This window comes from Leptonotus elevatus, chromosome 7 (genome assembly GCF_054856555.1).
Source record: "Leptonotus elevatus isolate MCC_2025b chromosome 7, RoL_Lele_1.0, whole genome shotgun sequence".
NCBI classification, from domain to species: domain Eukaryota; kingdom Metazoa; phylum Chordata; class Actinopteri; order Syngnathiformes; family Syngnathidae; genus Leptonotus; species Leptonotus elevatus.
Genome location: NC_141245.1, coordinates 9,291,329 through 9,300,746, shown reverse-complemented (window position 1 = coordinate 9,300,746; position 9,418 = coordinate 9,291,329). Strand labels below are relative to the sequence as shown.

At 36.2% G+C, this 9,418-nt stretch overlaps 1 long non-coding RNA gene across 5 annotated transcripts; it reads right to left on the bottom strand.

Annotated features, from left to right (window-relative positions):
• Positions 1–1,736: 1,736 nt before the first annotated feature.
• LOC147170769 (uncharacterized) lies at positions 1,737–6,397 on the bottom strand. 5 transcript variants are annotated; one of them, XR_015095605.1, is made up of 5 exons: positions 6,306–6,373; positions 5,405–5,520; positions 3,064–3,184; positions 2,415–2,965; positions 1,737–2,326 (listed from the first exon to the last, which is right to left on the bottom strand). It is a non-coding gene; the product is annotated as an uncharacterized LOC147170769 (long non-coding RNA). The 5 variants fall into 5 exon arrangements; XR_015095608.1 differs by lacking the exon at positions 5,405–5,520 and having other exon boundaries at positions 6,306–6,397; XR_015095607.1 differs by having other exon boundaries at positions 3,060–3,184; positions 5,405–6,347.
• Positions 6,398–9,418: the final 3,021 nt, after the last annotated feature.

The window sequence follows — 9,418 nt, the reverse complement described above, 5'->3', positions numbered from 1 at the left end:
TATCGACAACACTGTTTCTTCTCTTACGCGGATGCAAGAAATAATTAGTTTTGCTCATGGGCTCCCCCTTAAGGTGTGAAGTGTAATTGAGTCATTCGTATGAGTCGTAAATTATCATTTTATCGCTGGTCCATTGAAAAACATCTCCAATTTTATTTTTCTACCCTATTTTATATGAAACAGATGTGACTTTATATATATATATATTTTTTTTTATATGCCCAAACAAAAAAGCAATTTATCCTTGACTTGATTAAAAAGTTAAGAATCAATTTTTTTTCCCATTAAATCAAGACTCTTTCTGTTAGACAGATTTCCCATCAACTCTCATTTTCAATAAAACATTTTCAACAGACAGTAAAAATAAAATGCATGTGCTCACTAGAGATGTTGGGAAGTCAACACCACTAGTCTAAACGTGGTATTCTCATCATTACTGTTTTTGTCTTAAGCAGCACAATCCCCCCATTTTTATCCATCTTAGGGGGCGGGCATTATTGTTATTATTATTTTAACCCCTTCAGACCTGCAATTTTTTTTTCTGATAGGCAATTTATTTTTACAGATTTTGACAACGTGGAAGTTTTTTGGGTGGTTATCTCATGTTTTTAGTTGTTATAGTGGACGCCAGGATAGTATGGCTGTAAAGTGTTGTAAACGTACCAAGCTTATATTAAAATTTTTAACATGAACATCATATGCAAATCATCTTGCGATTGTGATTGGTTAGCTAGGATCCAATCATGAACAAGAAGTTCTGACATCATCTAAATTATGCATTTTTATCAGTTTAGACGCGCAAATATGTCATGTCCACTGCAATCACCTATGGGTCTGAAGGGGTTAATTGAACAAATATGTATTACACAAAATTCAGGCAAACCAATTTACATGTTTTGCAAGAGAAATAAAACATTTAAATAAAACAAAATTATATAATAATTAAAATAAGAGGGGGCGGCCATTTTGCTACTTTCTATCGGCTGAAAATGACATCACAGTTGCTCAGGGCTCACGTAACAACCAATCACGGCTAACCTTAGGAAAACAGGTGAGCCGTGATTGGTCGTTAACTAAGCTCTGTGGGTGCGTTCAGAAACACTACGCAGAGTGTGTATGTTCAGAGAGACAAAGTGTGCCTCGCTCCCATTATTTTCCGAACGCACCAGTGTTTTATATTAGCAAGACTACTATTTGTGTTTTGTTTACAACTCAACTCGGTAGTATTCAACAGATGGATAAAAAACGGATGGATTTTGCTGCTTAGCTCATATTCCAGTAATTCCATTAATGTAATATTAACTCATTCACTGCCATTGACGGCTATAGACGTCAACAATTCATTTGAACTATTTCTATTAGTTTAGTTTTTTCAATTTTTGTTAGCAAGAGTATGAAAACCTGTAATTTTTTGGGGGTACATTTAGAACAGATATAAAATGTGTGATTAATCGTGAGTTAACTAGTGAAGTCATGCGAATAATTACGATTATAAATTTTAATCGCCTGATGCCCCAAATTTTTTAATAATCTTTTCTTTTTCTTTTTTTTTTAAGAAAGAAAAGATTATTAAAAATTAGGGGTGTCAGGCGAGTACTATTATTAATCGTAATTAATCGCATGACTTTACTAGTTAACTCACGATTAATCACACATTTTATATCTGTTCTAATACAATATAAAAAAACACTAGGTTTTCACACTCTTGTTAACAAAAGTGGGAATTTTTTTTAAATTAACAGAAATAGTTAAAATTATTTTTTGACGTCTATAGCCGTCAATGGCAGTGAATGAGTTAATCAGAATGCCGTGTTTAGACTAGTGGGGGCACATACAATATATTATTGTAAAGAAAATTTGATTAAATACTACACATGTAGATTATGTGTTTTGTTAGCTGCAACAACTTTTGCTCACACCAACCAATCAGCGGATGAATAAAATGCGGACGTCATGACGTCCTGTGAGGATGAATTTGAAATGTGAAACAGTCCCATTCCCTCAATGCTAATTCAGTTGAAGTTAGATTGGCCAGCGCTACTGATTCTGAAGGCCTTGGGCAGATTAGACCGACATGGCAGCACATACAGGTGGGTGGCTACATCAAACGACTGCAGTGAATTGTGGTGGACTTAATCTGACAGAAGATTTGTCATTACAGATACACTTTAGTGTATCCTTTCACTCTGACTGGCCACATGGTTGTTGTTTATGTGAACTAAGTGCAAAAGTCAACATTAGCACTCAGCTGTGACCCTTGAAGATGATGTTTCCTCGTCGCCATGGAGATGAGAACATCATGTGCTCCTATTTGGGGACAGACATCCTGAGTGAAATGAGAACGTAGGTTGTGTTAGTGTACATGAGTGGGCTACGACACGTATATGTGGAGGAGGGCGATTTAGAAGTCACACCTGTTAGTCACACATGAATCAAATTTCACGTTGCACTTGTGTGATTGTTCTGCCTCCCACTCTATTGTCCTCCACGCTCCCATTCAGATCCACTCACTTGCAGTATTGACGCCTCCCGCTGCATGTCCATCTACTGTAGCTATCTGTTTCCCTGCGTTGTTGTTGTTGTTGCTTCCAACGATTCTCCGGGGCTCTCCGTCTCGCTCCGTCCGACTTGGCTAAACCTCCGCAAATCTCACTGCAGCAGATGGTGCAGTGTTTGCATCGGACCAGGTCTCCTAGCAACTCCATCTCTCTTTCTCTCACAGTTTTTTTTTTTCAATGAGAAAGCAGAACAGAAGAGAGAGAGGCGTCACGCGCCGCCTGGATGTGCCATGCTCGCCCTGGCCCTGCATCTTGCATTGGCCGGCCAGTTGAGGCCCATGTTGTTTATGTCTGCATGTAAAAATCCAGGGCAGGGGGCTGACTGTCTGGCTTGCCGAATGTGCATTGATTCAATGTGACTTGTACGATGAGCAAATCAGGACACAGACAACGTGTTCTCCTTTATCCTGCAGGGGAAAAAAAGTGATTCGTAACCCGACGTGACCTACATTTTTTACAAGTGGTATGGTTGAGTCACGTGGTGTTTAAAGGAAGTCGTACCCACATTTTATGTTGGATGTTCATGTCTCTTTCATCACAGCAGGAGGAAACATTCCAGTGCCTTCTTAGCACCCCAGCGCATCAGCATGTATGGACATGCAGTCTGCACTGACTCAAGTGGGCTACTGTATAATAAATGATAAATAGTAGAAGTCATCTGGGTCAGCATTTTCAAACAAATGTTAGGCTGTTACTTATGGAGGACCAAAACTGCCAAAATAAACTGTCAAAATAAACAAATGACTAAAAATTAAAGTAAAAACGGATATAAAAAAATATATAATTTAAAAATTAAATCCCCCCAAATAAATATAAATAGAATAGAATATATATATATATATATAAATAGAATAGAATATATATATATATTCTATTCTATTTATATTTATTTGGGGGGATTTAATTTTGAAAAAAAAAAATGTAAATTAAAAAAAATATATATATATATATATATATATTTTTTTTTTTTACATTAATTTTTATTTTCACTTTTTGTCATTTATATATTTATTTAGTCATTTATCTATTTTTAATCTTGGCAGTTTTGGTCCGTACTGCCAGGTAGAAATGGTATTCAAACGAATGCTTAGATCCGCATAACATTTCGTCCTGGCAGTATGGACCAAAACTGCCAAGATTAAAAATAGATAAATGACTAAATAAATATATAAATGACAAAAAGTGAAAATAAAAATGAATGTAAATAAATATAAATCAAAAATTAAATATATATATGGTTGTTTTTATTTCCATTTATATGTATTTTTTTAATTAAATTTTGTATTTATATATTTTTTATATTCGTTTTTATTTTCACTTTCAGACATTTATTTAGTCATTTATTTATTTGGAATTTTTGCAGTTTTGGTCCTCCATAGCTACTCGTTTAGCTGGTTCAATTACCTTTTTTATTTGAACATAGCAGCACGTTAGTCTAGTGGTTAGAATGTCAAAAAAAAAAAAGAATGTCAAAACACAACATTCCTATTAATATTGCGTTTGTGGAATATGAATAAGCAGCAAAATATTCATCTCATGGGGTGGCCATTTTGCCACTTGCTGTCGGCTGAAAATGACATCACAGTTGCTCAATGCTAATGATGCATTCGAGGGAAGTGGGGAGTCGGACTTTCCGATCTCCAACTAGGAAAAGTGCACTGGAAAGCCCCTTTGAACTAGTAGAAGGTCCGAGTTGTACTTGACAATGGCGACCCCCATGGAGACACAGACCGTGAATGACAAAACATAATTTATACGATTCCAAACATATATTTAACAGTTTATTTATTATCACTGTACATTAATTTAGTTATTCGAAATAACTATACTCAACAAGATTTGTACCGACTGCGTGAAGATGTATGCTGTTTGTTTACTCTCTACATAAAGTTATTTGGTGAAATGTTTTGGACATAATATTCCTTTATTTACATAAATAAAAGAAATGATGAAGGAAGGTTTGCTGGAGGTCAAAATGTGTTGTGATGAACCAGGACAATGAACGATTTATCAGAGTGAGCTTTCTTTGTTTTCATTTGCCTCAAATGCTTTGAGGTCGGAACTGTGACAATCCGAGTGGGATCATTCCAATTCTCACCTTCCTCGAATGTAGCATAAGGTAACAACCAATCACAGCTCACCTGGTTTATTAGTTTGGTCATGTGACATTTGTAAGGTGAGCTGTGACTGGTCGTTATATGAATCCTGAGCATCTGTGATGTCATTTTCAGTCGACAGCAAGTGGCAAAATGGCCGCCACCTGAGATGGATTAAAAACAGCTGCTTAACGCTTGTTTAGACGAGTGGAGCTGCATAGAAATAAAAATTTTGACTTGACTTCCCTTTTAATATTTGGGCATGCCATACAAATGTCTTTTTTTTTTTCAAGTTAACAAGTTGTTTTATCAATCATCCTATATAGAAGAAGAAACAGACTTTAGCTAAGGAGGACAAGTTCATAACACAAGACTAAAATGACTTATTACTGGAGGGTAAATTCATCTCAAGCAGATAGAAATGATTCATAATTAATAATGTGATTTTCCTTGAACATAGCCTTCGATTATGATCAAATTATCATATGACTTGCGCTGGTTGACTCACTTTTGTTTTGCAACCCAGGGGGGGACTGAAAATACGTAGATTAACTTTCTCAGATAAATTATGAAACAGACTCTTCTCATCCACAGCCTATCTAAAAATAATTACATTATACAAGCTGCGTTTCGTAATGCTTGAGTCTCATTGAATACAGTGGTTATGTTTGTCGTAATCAATTTTCAGCATCTGCTATTCCTGTCAAATCGAATTATGTCATGGAAGTAAGCACGTCAACGTGAACTTACCTACACAAGGTCAAGGTACCAAATGGCAAGCCCACAACTGCATCACAACCATCACTGCCTAGTTTATTGTTGCCCAAATTTCACAACTAGTATCACCAGCCAGTTCTGACACGAACCTGGGAAGGAATGAAAGCGGTTGCAGTGAATAGAAAATGTCGGATTACTGCCCAAGGAGTCATCACGAGCGAAGGCCTTTGAATGCGTCATTAAGTTGTCACCGCAGACCCCGACCTGACAAATCTGGCAGATAGACTGTGGACAGAAAGAAGAAACACACTCCCCCTTCCTGCTGATGCATGCAGGTACAAACAAACTACAAAAAGACTGCACTTTGCTTCCCCTAGAGGCAAACAATTCCGTTCATAGAAGAGATGGAGCTTTCAGCTGCTGCAGGGCCTTCTATTGATTAGCAATGTCTGGAAATAGAGTCACTTGGGTGCACAAAATGAAAAAGAGAAGAAAAAAATCAACAACAGTGGAGAACTGGTACCTGCTGCTAATTTACAACAGGCTTCGGATAAAGTGTTGTATGTGGCATGTGCTGAGAGAAAATTAAAACAATTAATCAGGAGATATTTAATCATGAGGTTATGTTTGTTTTTATTCCTACTTTAATGTAGGCTATTTCAAGACACAGAATATTGCAAAATACTAGTTAATTAACCTTACCAGCAAGCTGAATTCTCGCGGTATTTGTTCACAAATACTACGAGAATACAGCTTGTACTGCTCCCACTGATACATTCGCAACTAACTTTTCTTCTTTTTTTTTTAAGTCAGCCCAATCAGTTGTTGTTTAGCGGGACGAAACTAGGAAGTACCGATGGCGGGATGGGGGAAAGAACAAACCTAACAGATGAATGGACGCTGCAATTAATTCTGTTCTCATATAATTACTCACCGTTTCGTTATTGAATGTTGAACATTGAGAAGCGCTTCGTGTATTTTTATCTGGTAAAGATGTTGGTGTGTTTTTTCCTGACGAGACCGAAGATGACTTCTGTTGCTGTGATTGGTCAAAACAAACGCGCTCAAGATGCCGCATCGTCCAATCAGCTCGAAGTATTGTCCAGAATGTCCCTCCTTTCCCGAACGGATCTGCCGAGTGAAGTTCCAGATTGATAATGTGAAGAACTCCATTGAGTGAATCACAATTATCAATCTGGCTTGTGAGGTTATTGGTTAATTGCTTAAGTTTAAAAGAAGTTTCTTTGGGGAGAATCTGCAAAAATATTTTCATGCATTGCCACTATTTGTACTGTATATAAAAAAAAAATTTTTTAAAATGTATAACAAATTTCACATTTCTCATTATTTAAAACAAGCAATAAGATACATTTATTTTCCAAGTACACTTGGAATTATTTTATTCTTTAAGGGAACATTTTGGAATTTCCATTATAGCTTAATCACAATTTTAGCCCCTGAACTAAAATAAGTTTGCAGTGTAAAAATAAAAATGGCATATCGATGCCACTTGAACTATTTTTTTTAACTTTAGCTTGGTATGACGCCTGCTAGCCAGAAGCTGAGATGCTGTGAGTTTGTTAACAGTATAACTGTAACTCGAGCATGTGGCAGTTACACTTCTTGTCCCTTACCTAATATGTTCTGGGTGATAACCCTAATAATAAGCACCCCATCATGTTACATAATTTTGCCTCTATTGGGTTATTATCCTTTTTATGATGGATAGTTTTGAACACAAGCCAAGGAAAAATGGTGTCATGTTAAGTCATCCTAATATACTTCCTAAATAGAATAATTTTGTGAAGTGTCTTAAATTAAGTGTGAAAGTCGAGACGTGAATCCGTGGTATCAAACATACGGCCTGCGGGCCAGAACTGGCCCTTCACTGGGTCCAATCTGGCCCTCGAGGACAACACAAACAGCAGTTTTCAGTAAAATTATTGTTACTAATTTTGTCCACTAGGGGAGCGCACTGAATACCACTTTAAACTTTGTTAAGAAATTTCAATTAGTCTACAGTAAGATAATCAACTACAGTAGTTTCAGAATGTACACATAATTATTTATTATCTGTCATTATTTATAGGTTATTAGGCAACGGACATACTGGTCCGGCCTACTTTTGATCAAATATGGGTGAAAGGTTAAGGTTATCAGCTGTTTTATTGTGCAGGCCAACTCATGAAAACGCTGTCTTTTCCCAAATATTTCTTGACCTACAGCGGTGTAACTCCATTTAGAGGTTCGAAGCCCAGTGATCACAGCCAGTCTTCATCAACTGCCCCGCTCAGTGATTAAGGGCCTCATTTATCAAATGGGATGTTTGCATACAGCACCAGCACAGTATTCAGGGCTGCTGTTGTGTCACATGGGCGATGTGGTGGGTGGTGCCTGGGAGAAAGACAAGCTGATCTATTTATAGTCTCTGCAGTCCTAAGCTGGGCTGCCGAACAGCAACTCCACTGGAAGAACCACTGAAATAAACAAACGGCTCTGCTTCACTTTGGGTTTTGGGAGGTGAGGCAGATGCTCATTCATATTTTATAGACAGGACTTTGAGCTGCTCACACATACGCAGAATCAGGAGTCAGTTGCATTCAGGTCAGAATGTGACTCAATAACAAGTTAAGTCACACAGTATGTTCTCTCTGACAGTGTCAGAGTTCTTGTATTGCCCCTCATTAGATTGTATAGGCCAGGGTCTGCAATCTGCGGCTCTGGAGCCACATGTGGCTCTTTAGCCCCTCTCCTGTCGATCTCTAAAAACAAAATAATATTTTTTAAACATATTTATTTTAATTTCTTAGATAAAATATTATTTGAATTGATTAACAATTCAGTAAAAAATGCATCATTAAATATTATATATATATATATATATATATATATATATAAAAAGTCAGAATTCAAATAAATAAAAACAAATTTGAAAGAGACAAGGTAGATGAAAGTTTTTTTTTTAAATACCTAAAAATGTCCAAAAAGGAAGAAAAATATAAAAATACTAATTTAGTGTACACAAAATTTAAAGAGTCAGAAAATTTATTTTAAAAGGCAGAAAAGAAAATGTTCAAAAAGTAACCATAAAATGTCCAGAAACAAAAGGCATACAATTTACATATAATGTACACAAAATAGTAAAGTCCTAAATTTTTTTAAAAAAAAAAGAGGCAGAAAATAAAACATTCAACAAGTAACTATAAAATGTCCCAAAAATTGCCAGAAAATGAATAGCAAAAAAGGCAATCAAAAAAAGTAAAAAATAAAATAAAAAAGTCATAAAATGCCCAAAAAAAGGAAGATGTAGAAAATTACCAACATATGCGCACAGAATTGCCCAAAATTTTTAGAAATTTGGCAGAAAAGACCCCCCGGTTTTTTTAATGTATGAAAACTGGTCTGATTAAAAAAAAAACTGAAGCCAAAAAGTAGAAGAAAATTAATCTCAAAGTATTGGATGTTGCACAATTTCTGTTATGGTGTAACTCTTGGGCCCTAAGTACAGTAGACTAACACTAACGCAGTTTCATTCAACACAATGTTGAAAGGTTTTGTAGCTCCAGACAGACTTTTGGTTATTCATTTGGCCTAAAATAGCCCTTTTGACAGTAAAGGTTGCTGAACCGATATGGAAAGTGAATACTGTACACTGTGACTGCCGTTAGAATACAAAAATCCATGTTTATAATACAGTAGTGTTGAAAAAGTATGTTTTATACACTTAATGAGGCTTCTTCTGTAGGCTACCCACTGAACGACAGTGAATGAAGCAGACAAAGCAGATATTGATCCTGAAGCAGAAATTTGTATAATCTCCCCAATGTTTTCTGATTACACAACACTTGAGCAACAGGAAGCCCACAAAGTTGATCTATGTCGTCGATACAGCTGCTTCTTGAGTTCAAAACAAAACAAGCACTTTAAATGAGTCGATGCTTTTAGTGGGAAACTAACTGCACCCCTAAAAATCAATAAAGGTGCATTAGAATTCAATGTTGGGCTACACTTAGATTTTGGACATCAACACAACAGACACACCCACAA